Source organism: Cnephaeus nilssonii, assembly GCF_951640355.1.
Source record: "Cnephaeus nilssonii genome assembly, chromosome: 11".
NCBI classification, from domain to species: Eukaryota; Metazoa; Chordata; class Mammalia; order Chiroptera; family Vespertilionidae; genus Cnephaeus; species Cnephaeus nilssonii.
The window spans coordinates 33,852,540-33,872,152 of NC_137082.1; the positions used below are offsets into that span (position 1 = coordinate 33,852,540).

Sequence of the window (19,613 nt, forward strand, 5' to 3'; positions counted from 1 at the left end):
GACTCTCAAATCATCTTTATTTTGCAGATCGAAAACTGAGCTGTAATAGATCTAATAATTTATGACCATACATTTGTGTGACAAATGCATGTGGTTGAATTGGGATTAAAACCCAGGACCCCACTTTTTGAGTTTGATTTCTTTTCATTATGCCAATTTAGAATATAGAGTTTTTCTTCAGGTTTTAAGATCTTTGGTTACTTCACATTTTTTGAAGCATCTTGTGAGTTGCTTGGTATTCCTCTCAAAATGTTGGTTTTATTCTTTTAATGCAGGGGTGGGGAACCTTTTTTCTGCCAAGGGCCATTTGGATATTTATAACATCATTTGAGGGCCATACAAAATTTTCAACTTAAAAATTAGCCTGTTATATTTGGTCAAACATTTAATTACCTCATTTCTAATGCTTTAGCAGGACCAGACCAAATGATTTCGTGGATCTTATACGGCTTGTGGGTCAGACATTTCCCACCCCTGCTTTAATGAAAATTTTTATTCAGCAGAACTAGTTTTTCATATCCTTAAATGTGAAATCTTTAGTTATTATGGCTGGTTGGTTTGAATTTCTACACTCTGCATTAATTATATTGGGGCATTTCTGATCATGGATGTTCTTTTCCATGTCAGAATGAGTAGTTTTTGGTGCTTGTAAGAGCACTGGATTCCAGAAGTCAAGGTTCTAGCATAGCACTTCATGTCTTACCGAATATAGTTTCTCCGCTTATACATCTTTTTTGCTAACATTAAGGAATTGGATTTGATTGTTTGTTTAAATGCATCAGATGTAAAACCTTTTCATCTCATGAAATGGAGCTGCAAAATATAGATGACTGTGAAACTACTATGTTTGAAACAAGCATGAGGGCCCAGCTTCTCCTTTTCTAGGTTCTACCATCCCCACCTCATGCCCCAAACACCCCAGACATCTTTCCCAGACCCTGAAGCTCTGTTGAAAACCTTCTAGAGTAAAAAGTCAGTAAAGATACTTCCTGAGTTCACATTCTAATATCTAGGCTATTTTGTGTGAAAAGTAAGGCAGCCCTGAATATTTTCCTTTCCTGTTCTTTTGTAATGCATTTGGTATCTACTGGGGGCTGACTGTTTCATTGCAAACCCTGTTCTACTTTGTACTGTAGGAGAGAGTTCTGCACAGAAGGCCTGGTTAGTAGAGCAGTGCCATGTGGTCTGGATAATGGTAGCAGCAGTTTAGTTTTTTATTTATTTGTTGTTGTTACTCCTCACCTGAGGATATTTTCCCCCATTGATTTTTAGAGAGAGTGGAAAGGATGCGGGGAGGGGAGAGAAACATCCATGTGAAGACCTGCAACCCAGGTACATGCCTTTGACTAGGAAGGAATTGAACCTGAGACCCTTCGGTGTACGGGCAGATGCTCTAATCACTGAGAAACATCGGCCAAGGCAGCAGCAGTTTAGTTTTGATGAAGGCTTTGACTCACCAGTTGGTAAAAGGTTCCTTATTTGAGTGATTCTCAGGGCATGTCTAGAACTGCCTCTTAAAATAGGGGTATTCCATTATCTGACAGTATTCCTAACCAGCTCAGGGAAAAGAGAGAACTTGATTGTTCTTGGAGCCCTGGTCAGACTCTGGTTTTATGCCTTTTGTTCTGAAGTTCAAAGGCCTGCAAGAATGAATTGATGGTCAGGTAACAGAGGCTTGGAAAGCACTACCACTGGAATGATTTTGTGGCTGCTGGAGGGAGGGTGTGTGTAGGCAGGCTGATAATTTCAGGATTACTTAAGTGACATATTTTTAAAGCAAATGTTATAACATTTTAAAAATATGATTTTAAAGGATCAGGGTCTAGGGATATGAGATTGTACATGTTGCAGGGCTTCCTTGGGACTGTGTTGGAAAAAATACTTTCATTTTGTTCAGCCAGTATAAAAACTGCGTTTGATCTCTTCTCAGTCCTTCAGATCAGACTTTTTGGGAGAGTTATTTGAGGAACTTGTTTAGTCTAAGAAAGTTGCTTCTTAATCTAGCATAGCTGAATCTGGAAGAAAAGATGGAAACTGATGTTTAATTGAGTGCTAACTATATTCCAGCCAGGCATCATGCTCCTCATATTGGTCTTTTTTGAAACATAAATTTTTCTCCTCTGTCTGTACTAATGGGGAAAAAGCCTGAGAGAGTTAAATAGATGGTATGAAGTCACATTTTTTGTTATTTACGAGATTTGAATTTAACACATGGGGGACAGGTTAGAGCTTTTAAGTTTTGACTAAATGAGTTGGTTTTCAAACATTTGAGAAACATACTGAAGGTTCTAAAAAAAAATAATTTCAAGTTCTTTGTTCATCATGGGACGGGAGAGGAATATGGAGCGAAAAGATGTCTATTTTGTTCTGTTCTGGAAGATGCTGTCTTTTTTTTTTATTAAGTTTGACACTTCATGTCAGGTTGTGTGTGTGTGTGTGTGTGTGTAAAAGAACTCGTGACAAGTACTCCTTTTAAAACTTCTTTTTTAGCGGGGAGGTCCTCCATTTCCATTGCCACCACCTTATTGTGGTATGCTGGATATGAAATAGCTCCAGCTTGGTCTACTTACTTTTCCTTTTGCCCCTTTGGAATTCATGCTGCTCCTTCGAATACACACAGCAGCCAGAGGGTTTTTTTTTTAAAGAACATAATTTGATCATGACACATTTCTGTTTCATGCTTGTCAGTGGTTTCCTATCCTATCTAATAAAGAGGGAATATGCTAATTGACCATCACACCCTCAAAGATGGCGATGTCCACAGCCACAAGATGGCGGCGCCCAGTCCCCTCAGCCCCGCTGGGGTAGCAGGCGCGCAGCACGGCCAGGCTTGCCCTCAGGTGGATCCAGCCGCTCCACATGCTGCCTGCCTCCAGAGTCCCTCAGCCCCCCAGCTGCCCAGGGCCACCTGAGGTTCAGGTAACCAGGGCCGGCCGAGGCTTGTGCTGCCGGCATTGGCAGCAGCAGAGGTGTGATGGGGGCGTCGCCTTCCCCTGATCGCTGGGTCACCTCCCGCCCCTGAGGGCTCCTGGACTGTGAGGGGGGCAGGCCGGGCTGAGGGACCCCACCTCCAGTGTATGAATTTTCATGCACCGGGCCTCTAGTAGCATATACCCCAAAACCCAAACCTTGCTCAACCATACTCCCCTTTCAATTCTTTGAATTCCTAAAACTCCAGTTTTAGGGTCTCTGTTTGAAACTCTCTTCACTTTTGCCAGGTCTCAAATGTCAGTTCTTCAGAGGAGCCTTATCTCTAAACTAAAGGCCTGATGCACAAAGATTCGTGCAAGAATAGGCCTTCCTTCCCCTGGCTGCTGGCACCGCCTTTGCTCTGGCCCAGAGCCACCTTCTGCCTGTTGCTTTGTCATGTCAATTTGCATATTCCCTCCTTATTGGCTGTGGGCACCACCATTTTTGTTGTGGAGTTACAGTCAATTTGCATATTCCATCTTTATTAGATAGGATAGGGTTTTCTTGTTGTGCCCTGGACTTTACTTATCACTTATAAGTCTATCCTTACATAATTATTTGCATGATCGTTTGATGTGTCTCTCTGGACTAGGCCTTAGGGGCAGAGAATCTGTATTTTATTCTTGGCTATATCCTATCATAGTAGATGCTCAGTGAATGTTTGCTGGATAAATGCAGTGGTAAGACACATACTAGTAGAAAGAGATGGTTTTAACTTGATTGGTAGCAGTTCTCTATGCCAAAGAGTTAAATTGTTCAAGATAGTAATTTTTAGTATTAAAATTTAAATACGTTGTATAGTGTTTACTAAGATTTCTTTTCCATGGAATGGAGTATTTGAAAACCTCCAAAGTGCAAGCTTTATTTTCTCAAAAGAAAAAGTAATGTCCAATCTAGCTTTTGAAATCTAGTGTTGCCCTCGCTGGTTTGGCTCAGTGGATAGAGTGTCGGCCTGCAGACTGAAGGGTCCCAGGTTTGATTCCAGTCAAGGGCACATGCCTGGGTTGCGGGCTTGGTCCAACGTGCAGAAGGCATCCAATCAATGATTCCCTCTCATCATTGATGTTTCTATCTCTCTCTTTCTCTGAAATCAATAAAAATATATTTAAAAAAAAAGGAAATCTAGTGTCATATTGATTCTTGATCTTCTTTATGTGCCCCCCTCTTTTTTCCTACTGCCTCTCCCTGAAAGCTTTTAGGCTCTTTTCTATGATTATATGCTGTAGTGTGGGTATTTTTACACCCCATGTGCCTTCTACTCAAATGTCGAATGATCCTTGGTTGAGGGCCGTTTGTGAGATTCAGGCTCTTAAATTTAAACTAGTGGAAGATTCAGTGTGTCATCGTTTTATGGCTTCATTTGTCTCCTGCAGCAGTGGATAGTAGTTGTCAGATGTGTGGTGCTGGAGTGAGGATGTCTGTCTCCTAATAGACTTGTAACAGTTTCCATATTCACAACTGCGTAAATCATCCTGCCTCATCCTTGTCTGCCATGGCACCCGGTTTAAGTTTGAGCCCGTCTGGAATTTAGGGGATGAATACCTTTAGTTCTTTTCATTATCTCCCTCTGCAACACTTAAAGATTTCATCTTCCTTTGTTTTGCTAACTTGTCTCCTTTGTTTCTTTATTTCTCTGTCACTAATAACTTCCAAATTATATTCCCACCCTGGATAGTCCTCCCTGAACATCAGACTTGTTATATATTCAGTTGCCTATTCAGTGTCTTTATTTGGATACTAATGGCTTCTCAAAATTTACCTGTACAAAACCCTTCTCATGGTTTTCTCAACTCAAACCTGTTTTAACATTCTCTTCTCTATGTTAATTAGTGGGAATTCCACTTTTTATGTTGCTTAGGTTAGAAATCTGGGTATTATCTTTGATTCCTTTCTTTTGCTCTCATCAGTAAATCCTGTTGGCTTAACTTTCAGAATATATCCCATTACCACTCCCCCGCCACCATTATTCTGGTTTAAGCCACCATTATTGTTCTCCTAGTGTAACTTCCTAACCTGTTCCCTTGCTTCCACTCTTCCATGCTTCTCAGCACTGGAGCCAGAAAGGTTTTTTTGAAAAATGTCAATCAGATCAAGTTATTTCTATGCTCAAAAATCCTTCTATCCCTCCACCCCCTTCATTCAGGGTAAAGGCCAAAATCCTGAGTCGCTTATATGCCCTTATGGGATCTGTTTCCCACCCTCACTCCCATGCCTTTTCTTTTTACTCTCTCCGCCTGGTTCACTTTGCTCAGTAAACACAGTGGCCTCCTTGGTGATCCTTAAACATGTCTCCATTATTCATTCCTCTCGAATTTTACCCTTTCTGTGTCAGCTGTTTGAAATGATTTTCTCCCAAATAATATCTGCATGCCTTGCTCCAAGTCTTTGCTCAAATTGCACCCTTACTCCACCATGCCCCATAGCATTCCCAATCCTGGTTTCCTGCCTTATGTTTTTCTTCTTAGTATTTATCACTGTTTGATATACTGTATATGTGGTATATAGTTTGTTTATTGTTGTTGTTTCTCTACTTTGACGACAACATAAGCTCCACTGGCGGAGGGGTTTTTAATTTTAGTTACTGTTGCTCTTCAGCTCCTAGGGAAAACGTAGGCACTTAGATATTAGTGAATAAATGAATCATAGTTTATTTCTTTTCATTTGGTAATGTAAGTGAATTACATGAATAGATTTTTCCCCAGTGTGCAAGTGTCCTTGTATTCCTAGGATAAATGTCACTTTGATATGATTTTTTTAATCCTCATCTGAGGATATTTTTCCATTGATTTTTAGAGAGAATGGAAGAGAGAGGGAAAGACAGAGAGAAATATCGATGTGAGAGAAACACGTTGATTTGATTGCCTCCTGCACACGCCCTGACCAGGGCCATGGCTGGGGAGGAGCCTGCAACCGAGGTACATGCCTTGACCGGAATTAAACCTGGGATCCTTCGGTCCGCAGGCCGAGGCTCTATCCACTGAGCCAGACTGGCTAGGGCTAGTTTTCTTTTCAAATACACATTGCTGGATTTAGATTATGAATATTTTATTTAGGACTTTTACATCTGTATTCAGGAAGTGACTTATCTGATATTTCGATTTTAAACCTTGTTCTGGTTTGGTATCAAAACAAGCTGTGTTGTTTTCACTATCTTGATTGTACAGTAGTCTCTTTAAGACAGAGATTATTTGTTTTCTTTAGTAGAACATGCCTATAACCCTACTGGGCATGGTGTGTTTTATTTTGAGGATATATTATTTTCACTTTTTTTGTTTTGTTAATCCTCTCCTGAGGATATTTTTTTCCATTGCATTTCAGAGAGAGAGGAAGGCGTGGGGGGCGGGGGAGGGAGGAGGAGAGAGAGTAAGAGAAGGAAACATTGATGTGTACCTGCAGCCTGGGTATGTGTCCTTGACTGGGAATTGAACCAGAGATCTTTTGGTCCCAGGGCCAACCCTCTAAACACTTAGTCATACCGGCCAGGATTTGTTTTTACTTTTCAAAATGTTGAAGTACATAATTTATACAAAAGAGAGTGTATACCAAGCTTGTGTTATTTTAAAGAATAATAGCTTAAAAATGAACTGCACACTCAGTATCCGCCAGCTAGCTCAAGAGCACAACATCCTTTACACTCTTTGAAGCATCTGAGCATAACCCTTTCTCTTCCTGCTGAAGGTAACTATGATTCTGATTTTCATATTCATCATTCCCTTGCTTTTTCTGATAGGTTTACCTGCATGTATGTATTGCTGAACATGCCTTATAAAACTACCTTTATGTAAAGGAATCATACAGTGTGTATTTTCTCTGACTTGCTTTTGCTTATTGTTTCTGAGCTTGGTCTGTGTTGGTGCATTTAATTGAAATACATCATACTTTCTGCTATATGTTCTCTTATGGTATGGATATACCTTGATTTATTTGTCTATTCTGAACTTGGTGTGCATTTGGGTTGTTTCTAGTTCTCTCTGTAACAAGGTTGCATTGAGTACTCTTGTACATGTCTCCTGGTGCTTGTGTACAGTAGCTTCTTTAGGGAATATTGCTGGAAATGGGACTGAATAGTAGCTTTTGCACCTGGTGATCATTATTAGGTTGTACAGCTGTTTATCAACATGAGTGTATGAATTTACACTCCTTCTATAGTATGAGAATTCCTGTTGCTCCACAGCCTAAGTGACTATCTTCTATATATATATAAAAGGCTAATATGCTAAGTGTCCGACCATCTGACCTGTCGTTCTGACACACACTGACCACCAGGGGCAGATGCTCAACACAGGAGCTGCTGAGCTGCCGTGACATGGCAGCGGTGGCTCTGGGGTGATGCACCCCGAAACCAGAGAGGAGGGAGCCCGATTCTTCACGGGGCTCTGTAATTCCACCTTTGGTCGAGGGTTTTGTTGTTGCTGGGGCATTGTCGGCCCGAATCTGATTTACTGCACACTTGTGTTTGTGTTCCACACCCTGTACGATAGCAACTTTGCAGAGTGCCCTCTTGCACTCCGGGACCCCTCGGGGATGTCGGAGAGCCGGTTTTGACCTGATCCCCTCAGGCCAGGCCGAGGGACCCCACCTGCCGGACCCCACCCGCTCACTCCACAGATGCTGGGGAGGGATTGCAGGAGGTTGGCTCCAGGGCGTGTCTGGCCCATCTTGCCCAGTCCTGTCCTGCTGGCCACCTTCTAATTAATTTCCTTTCAATGTGCACGAATCTGTGCACCAGGTCACTAGTTGTGGGTATAAAATAGTTATTTGGGGTTTTTCCCCCCTTGTATTTAAATTATGGCATTATTTACAGGCAGTACCCATTTTGATGTGCTAGTGGATAGTTCTGTGAGTTTTTAAAATAATTCATTAGATTGTTTTTTTGTTTGTTTTGTGTTTTTAGTTCACATCTGCTTTGACATTTTACTTGGCGTTTTAACAGTGCTGTTTAAAGGTATGCCAGCCATGGCTGGGTAGCTCATTTGTTTGGAGTGTGGTCCGTACAACCAAAAAAAAAAGGTTTCGGATTCAATTTCTGGTCAGGCACGTACCTATATTGTGGGTTTAATCCCTGATTGGGGTGTGTCCGGGAGGCAACCAATTGATGTTTCTCTCCCTTCTAAAATCAATTAAAAAAAAATTCCTTGGGTGACAGTTAAAAAAAAAAAGGTATGCCATACGTGGCTTTAGTTACTCCAGTAAATGTTGGTGCTAACATGGTTCTCTAAAAAGTCAATTCCACATTTACATACAGTAAAATTCAACCTTTTTATTTATTTTTTAAAATACTTTTATTGATTTCAGAGAGGATGGGAGAGGGAGAGAGAGGTAGAAACATCAACGATCAGAGAGAATCATTGATTGGCTGCCTCCTGCATGCCACCCCAATGGGGATCAAGCCCTCAACCCAGGCATATGCCCTGACTGGAATTGAACCTGGTTTGTTTATTTTTTTTTTATTTTTTATTTTTTTATTTTTTTATTTTTTTTTAATTTCTTTATTGATTAAGGTATCACATATTTGTCCTCATCCCCACATTCCCATCCCACACCCCTCCCCTTGGATGCCCCAACCCTCTGTTGAAGTTAAGCATTGGTTAGGCTCATATGCATGCACACAAGACCTTTGGTTGATCTCTCCCCCCTCCCCCCACCCTCCCCTATCCTCCCTCTGAGGCCCGATAGTCCGATCGATGCCTCCTTGTTTCTGGTTCTGTTCTTGTTCATCAGTGTATGTTGTTCATCATTTCCCCTAGATGAGCGAAATCATGTGTCACTAGAGATATACGTATAAGAATTGAATGTGCGACGAGCAATAATAGTTATGCTGACAGGCAAATGAATCAGTCTGTAGTGAGTTTCTTTCTGGACCAACAGTTCTTTTGAGACCCAATATCAATGTCCACCAGTTCCCTATGAGTACATGTCGGCACTGACCCCTCAGCTCTGGATGGTGGACAAATGGTGGTAATGCAGGTCCGACTCCCTCTGGTTTGGTCTCGGCCGGACCCAGGGGCACTGCTTCACCCGGATCCAGGGGCCCACGGCCTCACCCGGACCCGGGGCCCAGGCCCACCCGGATCCAGGGGCCCATGGCTTCACCCGGACCCGGGCCCCAGGCCCACCCGGATCCAGGGGCCCACGGCCTCACCCGGACCCGGGGCCAGGCTCACCCGGGTCCAGGGGCACACGGCCTCACCCGGACCCAGGACCCAGGCCCACCCGGATCCAGGGGCCCACGGCCTCACCCGGACCCGGGACCCAGGCTCACCCGGATCCAGGGGCCCACGGCCTCACCCGGACCCGGGACCCAGGCTCACCCGGATCCAGGGGCCCACGGCCTCACCCGGACCCGGGACCCAGGCTCACCCGGATCCAGGGGCCCACGGCCTCACCCGGACCCGGGACCCAGGCTCACCCGGATCCAGGGGCCCACGGCCTCACCCGGACTCGGGACCCAGGCTCACCTGGATCCAGGGGCCCACGGCCTCACCCGGACCCGGGGCCAGGCTCACCCGGATCCAGGGGCCCACGGCCTCACCCGGACCCGGGACCCAGGCCCACCCGGATCCAGGGGCCCACGGCCTCACCCGGACCCGGGACCCAGGCCCACCCGGATCCAGGGGCCCACGGCCTCACCCGGACCCGGGACCCAGGCTCACCCGGATCCAGGGGCCCACGGCCTCACCCGGACCCGGGACCCAGGCCCACCCGGATCCAGGGGCCCACGGCCTCACCCGGACCCGGGACCCAGGCTCACCCGGATCCAGGGGCCCATGGCTTCACCCGGACCCGGGCCCCAGGCCCACCCGGATCCAGGGGCCCACGGCCTCACCCGGACCCGGGGCCAGGCTCACCCGGATCCAGGGGCCCACGGCCTCACCCGGACCCGGGACCCAGGCCCACCCGGATCCAGGGGCCCACGGCCTCACCCGGACCCGGGACCCAGGCTCACCCGGATCCAGGGGCCCACGGCCTCACCCGGACCCGGGACCCAGGCTCACCCGGATCCAGGGGCCCACGGCCTCACCCGGACCCGGGACCCAGGCTCACCCGGATCCAGGGGCCCACGGCCTCACCCGGACCCGGGGCCAGGCTCACCCGGATCCAGGGGCCCACGGCCTCACCCGGACCCGGGACCCAGGCCCACCCGGATCCAGGGGCCCACGGCCTCACCCGGACCCAGGACCCAGGCTCACCCGGATCCAGGGGCCCACGGCCTCACCCGGACCCGGGACCCAGGCTCACCCGTATCCAGGGGCCCACGGCCTCACCCTGACCCGGGACCCAGGCTCACCCGGATCCAGGGGCCCACGGCCTCACCCTGACCCGGGACCCAGGCTCACCCGGGTCCAGGGGCCCACGGCCTCACCCTGACCCGGGATGAACCTGGTTTGATTGACTTCCTGGTTCATAGGATGCTCAACCTCTAAGCCACATCAGCTGGGCTATTTTTTAATAGATTTTTATTGATTTCAGAGAGGAAGGGGGAGAGAGAGAAACATCAATAATGAGAAAAATCATTGATTGGCTGCCTCCTGCACGCCCCTTACTGGGGATCGAGCTCGCAACCCGGGCATGTGCCCTTGACTGGAATCGAACCTGGGGCCCTTCAGTCTGCAGGCCAACGCTCTATCCACTGAGCCAAACCGGCTAGGTATGAGTAAGTCTTTGCATGGGCCCTTTAAAAGGAAAGGCTGGGACTCCAGAAGCCCTCTGTCTCAGTCACATTCGCCACTAGTTTTCACTGCCAGAAGTTATGGGACTTCTTTTCCCAGCACTTGAACCTTGGGCTGGGGAGCAGAGTGTGGGGCTAGGACTCCTTGCTCCTCAGGGGGCATCTCTACAGCTGTGAAATATCCCTCCTAATTAAAAGCAAACAAACATTTTTTTTATTGATTTCAGAGAGGAAGGGAGATGGAGAGAAAGATAGAAACATTAATGATGAGAATCATTGATTGGCTGCCTCCTACATGTTCCACACTGGGGATCGAGCCGGTAACTAGGACAAGTGCCTTGCCCTGGAGTCAAACAGTGACTTCCTGGTTCACAGGTTGATGCTCAACCACTGAGCCTTGCTGGCCGGGTGTCCCTCCTAATTTTTAACAGCCACACTGGAGGGAGTGTGTGTGACCAGCCCATTCCCAATATCCACCCCTTATACCAGTCTTGATGGGGCTTCTGTATATCTTAGTTGTAGGACTTCTGTTTTAAAATATTCAATACCTGACTATGTAGTCAGGGGTACTGACATTTTACTTAGACTGTCAAATAAAAAATGAAAACTGCCCACGTGACACTAGCTGTTCGGTGTGAATGCCCTGTCTTGAACCATAAGTATATGTCATATAATAGATTTGCACTTTATTAGTCACATCCCATAATAAGATTGGTTAATTCAGAAATCCTTATATACAAGTATAGGTATCTGATTTTTTTAGAAAAGTCAGTTTGGAGCAAAAATGATAGGTAATTACTATTATTTTTTGTAAATCAATCAAAATCATACCTTTTTTTGTCAGATCGGCAAAAAAGATAGTTTTGTTTGTTTGTTTGTTTTTTTGGTGTGCCACAGAATTTTAATAATTTGTGTTCCATGAGATGAGAACGGTTGAAAATCGCTGCCCTATGGGTAAGCATTTTATTGTTTATAAAATTATTTTCCTTCCTTCTTTTGAATTATAAACAAATAACATATTTGTGCCTTCCTCTTTTTTTTTTTTTAATTGACTTGAGAGAGAGAAACATCAATCTGTTGTTGCACTCATGCATACATTCATTGGTTGTCTGTTGTATGTGCCCTGACCATAGATCGAACCTGAAGCCTTTATGTATTGGGACGATGTTCTAACCAACCGAGCTAACTGACCAGGGCTCTTTCTCCTCTATTAGAATGAAATAATACACACTTTTCTTCCCCACTCTACTTTAATATATATATATATATATATATATATATATATATATATATATATATATATATATATATATATTTATATTTTATTTTAGAGAGGAAAGGGGAGGGACAGAGAGAGAAAGAGAGAAACATCAGTGATGAGAGAGAATCATCGCTCGGCCACCTCCTGCACGTCTCCCACTGGGGATTGAGCCTGATACCAAAGCATGTGCCCTGACCAGGAGTCAAACTATGCCCACCTGGTTCATACGTTGACGCTCATCCACTGAGCCATGACAGCCAGGCCACATATTGGTCTTTGATGGGTTGGGGGGGAAAAAGCAAAACTGGTCCTTTACCACAGATAGATTGAGGAGTGTATTGACCCTGAATACCTGTTGGTAGACATGACCACACAAGTTTTGACATGTATGATTTTATATTTCTTCAGTTCTAAATATTTTGAAATTTCTATTATGGAATCTTATTTTATTTATGAATTAAAGTTTTCTTTTTTTTTAAGTTTCTGAATACATAGTGTATCCCCTTCCTCCCATTTTGCCCATTTTATTAAATCAGTGTCAATGATGTGGTATGTGTGATTTGGATTCTGTTGATTTCTTTTTTCTTTTTTTTAATATATATATATATGTATTTAAAACATATATTTTATTGATTTTTTTACAGAGAGGAAGGGAGAGGGATAGTGAGTCAGAAACATCGATGAGAGAGAAACACCGATCAGCTGCCTCCTGCACACCTCCCACTTTAATATATTTTTATTAATTTCAGAGAGGAAGGAAGAGGGAGAGATAGAAACATCCATGATGAGAGAGAATCATTGAACAGCTGCCTCCTGCACACTCCCTACTGGGGGTCGAGCCCGCAACCCGGGCATGTGCCCCTGACCGAAATCGAACCTGGGACCTTTAGTCTGCAGGATGAAGCTCTAAGCTCTATCTACTAAGCCAAACCGGCCAGGGCGTCTGTTGATTTCTTTTTGAGTGTATGAGACACGCTTTAATAGTATATGTATTTTCTATTTGTCTTTCTGTATCACAGTATTCTGTATATGTATTATCAGTCAAGTTTTTAAATTAAGTTTTAAAAATTTATTTTTTAAATCTGCTTTTGTATCAACTTGAAATACCCCTTTTATTGTGAATTTGTCAATTTCTCCTTGAGTTCAGACAGTTCTTCCTTTATATATTTTGAGGCTATATTATTGACTAGAGGCCCGGTGCATGAAATTTGTGCACGGGGGTCCCTCAGCCCAACCTGCACCCTCTACAATCCAGGAGCTCTCAGAGGATATCCTACTGATGGCTTAGGCCCACTCCCCGTGGTTCTCTGCTCTCTGCGGGGCCTGGAGGTTTCCCTGCAGCCATGGAGATGAAGCCCCCGTGCCCTGCTGTCGCTCTCTGCCTGCTGCCGCCATGTGCCATGTGAAGGAAGCTCCAATGCCCTGCAGTGTGCTCTGTCTGCCCAGCCTGGGGGCTTACCAGGCACGGACACACTAAGGAAGCCCCCATGCCCTGTTGTCCAGGCTCTGTCTGCAGGGCCTGGGGGTGTTCCCACCACCACTGCCCACTAAGGAAGCCCCCACGCCCTGTTGTCTGGGCTCTGTCTGCCATGTCTGGGGACTTCCCTGCCACTGCCCCACTAAGGAAGCCGCCATGCCCTGCTCTGCTGGCACTGGAGTCTTCCTGCCTCAGCGACCATCAGGAAGACGCCATGACCTGCTCCTCCGCCGGCTCTGTGTGCGCAGGGCCTGGCGTCTTCCCGATCGCCACGGCGAAAGGCCCTGCTCCTCCACCGGCTCCGTGTGCGCGCCGCAGCGACCATCGGGAAGACTCCAGGCCCTGCTCCTCCGGGCTCCTTGTGCGCAGGGCCTGGCGTCTTCCCGATCGCCGTGGCGACCAACGGGAAGACTCCAGGCCCTGCCCTCCGCCGGCTCCGTGTGCGTAGGGCCTGGCGTCTTCCCGATCGCCACGGCGACCAACGGGAAGACGCCAGGCCCTGCCCTCCGTCGGCTCCGTGTGCGCAGGGCCTGGCGTCTTCCCGATCGCCACGGCGACCATCGGGAAGAGTGCAGGGCCTGGCGTCTTCCCCATCACCACGGTGACAGGCCCTGCTCCTCTGCCGGCTCCCTGTGCGCAGGGCCTGGCGTCTTCACGATTGCCATGGCGACCAACGGGAAGACTCCAGGCCCTGCCCTCCGCCGGCTCTGTGTGCGCCGCGGCGACAGGCCCTGCTCCTTTGCCGGCTCCGTGTGTGCAGGGCCTGGTGTCTTCCAGATCACCGCGGCGACCATTGGGAAGACTCCAGGCCCTGCTCCTCCACTGGCTTCGTATGTGCAGGGCCTGGTGGCTTCCCGCTGCCGCAGCACTAAGGAAGCAACCATGCCCTGCTTTCAGTGTTCTGTTTACTGGTGGGACAGGCCAGACACTCCAGCAGCGGGGCTGAGGGGACTGGGCGCCGCCATCTTGTGGGTATGGGGCCGCCATTTTGTCGCGGAGTGACGCCTAATTTGCATGTTACTCTATTATTAGATCGGATGTTTTTACAGTAGTTGTGTATTATGGTGTAGTAAACCGTACAAAATCTTAGTGTCTTAAAACAATAACATTTTATCATGTCTCATGAATCTGGGATTGACTGGGCTCAGTAGGGTGTTTCTTCAGCCCCACATGATCTCAGGCTGGGGCTGCAGACATGTGATGCCTCTATTAGACTGAAATGTACAAGACAGTTCACATATTTGGCAACCAGGGATGGCTGGAAGGCAGGGCTTAACTTGGATGCAGAGATGGCTGGTTTTTCTTTCTATGGGGTCTCCCTTTCCCACAGTTTATGCTGTTTCTCTAGAATGGCTATCCAACTTTCTTATAGGGCAGGTCAGGGCTCTCTAAAGTGGAAAAGCAGGAGTTGCCAGGCATTCTTAATTAAGTAAGGCTCAGGCCCAGAACTGGCACAGGACCACGTTTGCCACATTGTGTTGTGTAAAGCAAATCAAGGAATCATTCCAAATTCAGTGGGAGGACAGAAATACGAGGCAGCTTCATTTCATTGGGGTCATCTTTGGAGACTAGCCATGCATTCAGGTTTTTGATGACAGCTTTTTAAATTGTTTCCTTTATTGCTAAAAATATTCCTCTTTATAGTAATGGTTTTTGCTTTAAATTCTTGTCTTTTGGGTGGGATATGGTTGCTATATACTCTTCAAATCTTTCAACCCTTTAAACTGTGTTCTGTTTTTACTGTTGCTTGTGAATGGATTATAGCTGGATTTAAAAAGCATATTTAGTCTGGATTTTCTCTAATAAGTGAATTAAATATATTTACATTTATTGTGATTAATATATTTTTATCTTCTGTCTCTTTTTTAATACTAGTCATACTTTATCTTGTGTTGTTTCTTCTTTTCTGGCTTTCATTGGACTGATTTATTTTATTTTATTTTTAATTGATTTCAGAGATGAAGGGAGAGGGAGAAAGAGATAGAAACATCAATGATGAGAGAGAATCATTGATGGGCTGCCTAGGGGGATTGAGCCTGCAACCTGAGCCCTTGACTGGAATCGAACCTGGGACCCTTCAGTTCATAGGCCAATGCTCTATCCACTGAGCCAAACGGGGTAGGGCTGGACTAATTTTTAAAAATATATATATTTCATTGATTTTTTTACAGAGAGGAAGGGAGAGGGATAGAGAGTTAGAAACATCGATAAGAGAGAAACATCAATCAGCTGCCTCCTGCACACCTCCACTGGGGATGTGCCCACAACCAAGGTACATGCCCTTGACCGGAATTGCACCCGGGACCCTTCAGTCCAAATGCCGACGCTCTATCCACTGAGCCAAACCGGTTAGGGCTGGACTAATTTCTTTAAAAAAATTACTGCCTTGTAAAAAACTATGGTAAAATATACATAACACAAAATTTACAACTTTAACCTTTTTTGGTTTGTCTTCACCCTAGCATATTTCTTTTTTCCATTGAATTTTAGTGCAAGGAAGTGGGGAGGGAGGGATGGAGAGAGAGAGAGAGATGATTGATTGCCTCCTGCAAGTGCCCCTACTGAGGCCAGGGATCAAACCTACAACCTATGTAAGTGCCCTTGACCTTGACCCGAATCCCTTCAGTCCATGGTCCAATGCTCAGTCCGCTGAGCCAAACCGGTTAGAGCTAGACTCAGTTTTAAAATTCTTTCTTTTTAGCCTGTGCTGGCTTGGAAATTAAGTATTTTATTTCTGTCATACAGGTGACCTTTATATTTTTCAACATGAATACTTACAGTCTAAAGCAGTAGTCGCCAACCTTTTGGACCTCACCGACCACCGACCGCTGCTCCAAAGGTTTTCTTAAACCAGCAGTCCCCAACCTTTTGGACTTCACGGACCACCAGTGGTCCGTGGACCCCCGGTGGGCGACCACTAGTCTAAAGTGAATATCTCTCCTCATGAAAAACACTTGCATTTAAAATGTTTTAATTAGAAATGTTTCACTTTTAAATATATATATATATATATATATATATATATATATATATATATATATATATATATATATTATTGATTTTTCACAGAGAGGAAAGGAGAGGGATAGAGAGTTAGAAACATTGATGAGAGAGAATCATCGATCAGCTGCATCCTGCACATCTCCTACTGGGGTTGTGCCTGCAACCAAGGTACATGCCCTTGACCGGAATCGAACCTGGGACCCTTGAGTCCGCAGGTCGACGCTCTATCCACTGAGCTAAACCGGTCAGGGCTAGAAATGTTTCACTTTTTATATTCCGAGCTCTTGTCTAGTTTTGAAGTTTCACGTTTTATTTTTAATATTTTTACATATTTTTAAATATATCTTTTATTAATTTCAGAGGGAAGGGAGAGGGAGGGAAGGGGACGGGGAGAGAGAGAGAGAGAGAGAAACATCAATGATGAGAAAGAATCATTGATTGCCTGCCTCCTGCACGCCACACACTAGGGATCGAACCCGCAATTGGGCATGTGCCCCAACTGGGAATCAAACCGTGACCTCCTGGTTCATAGGTCGATGCTCAACCACTGGCCACACTTGCCGGGCTCCACCTTACTTTTAAATCTCTTAAAGTTGAGCATTAATAAAATATTTATGTTGAAATATTACAGATCTCTTGGCTTACCTTTGCTTCTTGTATCCTACTCCTTTATTCTGTGTTTAATTTCTTTTTTGTATTAATGTATATTATTTATTAAGTTCCTTCAGTAAGGATCTGTAAGTAATAAACTGCCTTTGTATATCTTAAAGCCTCTATTTTGCCCTTACTTCTTAGATAACATTTTAGCTATGCAGTGATTTGTAGCTGACTGTTATTTTCCCTCAGAGGAAGATGTCCTTGTCTGTTAGTGTTCTGGCATGTATTGTTGCATTTGAGGAATCTGGTAACTAAATTGTTGCTTTATTGTTATTTTCTGTTTGGTTGCTGTTACTGTTTTTTGTTTGCCTTTATTGTTCTGCAGTTTTGCTATAGTGTATATTTGAGGAAGTTACTCTGGCAATCTGAAGACTCACGACTTCAGTTTTGGCCAGTGTGTCCTTGAATACTTTTCCTGTCTTCATTTATTTTCCAGCTCTATCTTTTTGTGCTACATTCTTTGAGATTATTTCAGATTAGTAATATAGTTCACTAATACTTCAGTTTTGACCGAACATTCAGCTTTTTACCACATTTTTATTCTTATATTTTTCTGATTCTTATTTGAAATTTGCTTATTCTCATTCTATCCTTATGGTTTTTATTTCTTTTATTTCTGTACATTTTAAAAATTTTATCTTTATTGTTGAAAGTATTACAGATGTTCCCCTTTTTCCCCATTAACCTCTTCCACCCCACACCCCCTATTTCTGTATACGTTTTTAAAAATATATATTTATTGATTTCACAGAGGAAGGGAGAGGTGAGAGAGAGATAGAAATAGAAACATCAGTGATGAGAGAGAATCATTGATCGGCTGCTTCCTGCATGCCCCACACTGGGGATCGAGCTCGCAACCTGGCATGTGCCCTGACCAGGAATTGAACCATGATCTCCTGGTTCATAGGTTGATACTCAACCACTGAGCCACGTAGGTCAGGCCATTTTATAGCCTCTTTATTGTTCTAGTCCAGCCGTCGCCAACCTGTCAGACCTCACGGACCACCAGTTGTCTGCGGACCACCGGTTGGCGACCGCTGCTCCAAAGGTTTCCTTAAACCAGTGGTCGCCAACCTTTCGGACATCACGGACCACCAGTGGTTGGTCCGTGGACGACCAACTGTGATCAGTTGACGACCGCTGTCCTAGTCTACCTAAATCTTGCAGTCTAAATTTGTCTGTGTGTCTGCTGAAAACCCTCCCCAGCTTTGGTGGTTCATTTCTTCTTTAAAAATTTTGACTTAATGCTTATCACCTGTGGGATTTATTTTTTATCCAAGTCTTAAGGTAGAGATGTCCTAAGGAAGTTTTGCATTTCTGTTGAACCAACCTACTGGTTTCCTTAGTGCCATACCTGTTCTTAGGCTAATTTCTTGGATTGGGGTTTCTGGACCACTTGGATGAAGTGATTTTTGGAACCCATACCTGTGGCATGGAGTTTCAGTTTCTCAAAGGTGACTCTTTCACCTCTGACTTCTCTCAGAATTCATGTTATTTCTGTGTAGTTCTTTGTATCTTTTGGTATTTTATGGATCTAACTCATTTTCAGTTTCTTGCCAGTCTTTTGTAGGCATTAAAACATGTCCCAAGCCCTAAGACCTGCATCTGGTTTTAGTAGCCCCGAGAGTTACTTGGGTTCGAGTAGCTTTGTTGTTTCTAGCATCAGGAAATGTTTCTTTCTTGCTTTTGGGCTTGCCTGTGTGTATGTGTTATATTTTGCATAGCTTTTCTATGTATTTGGGTTGGGAAATGAATGCTTTTGTGTCAGGCCTGTATGTTCACTGCAAGATCGGTGACAAATTGCTCATTTGTAGTTACATCCTGTAAATCAGGTGCAACTCACTAAAACACAAGTTTCTGAGTTCTGTCAGAATTCATGTGATACTGGTAATGCAGTGGTGGTATTGCTGAGATGGTCTTTTGTCTAGATAGCATGTGTTAGGCTGAAGGAATGTCAGTTTACATCACTAAGGGCCATTTGCAGCTTGATTGATCAGAGTGCCTTTGATTGCCTTGTGTTATCATCAGTTCTTATCAGAAAGAATCATTGCAGTGGCCATTACTGTTCTTTGAGGAGTTTTGGTATATCTTTTTGTCTTAGCTATAACTTTATTTTGTTGTTTTAGTGGTTGCTTATTGTTTATTATATAGATAGTTAACTTATCACAGTCTACCTTCAAGTAATATTATACCACTTAAGCTGTTACAAGAACCTACAGCAGTATTAAAGCATTTGTGTGTCTGAAAAATTATTTTATGTTTTTATTCATTTCAAAGAGAGGGAGAGGAGAGAAACATCCGTGTTGAGAGAGAATCATAGATCGGTTGCCTCTTGCATGCCCCCTACTGAGGATCGCGTCCACAACCTGGACATGTGCCCTGACCAGGAATAGAGAGCCCTGACCTCCTGGTTCATGGGTTGATGCTCAACCACTGAGCTACACTGCCTGGGCAAATTATCTTCTATTTTAAAAGATATTTTCACTTGATACAGAATTCCAGGTTGACTGTGTTTTCTTTCTGTACTTTAAAAATTCCCTTCACATTATGTCTGTGGCTTGCATTATTCCTGTTTG

General features: G+C 44.8%; 1 protein-coding gene across 2 annotated transcripts in view; it reads left to right on the plus strand.

The window, feature by feature from the left end:
- ASXL1 (ASXL transcriptional regulator 1) overlaps positions 1–19,613 on the plus strand; it is a 67,644-nt gene that overhangs the window by 17,864 nt on the left and 30,167 nt on the right. The window lies entirely within an intron of this gene.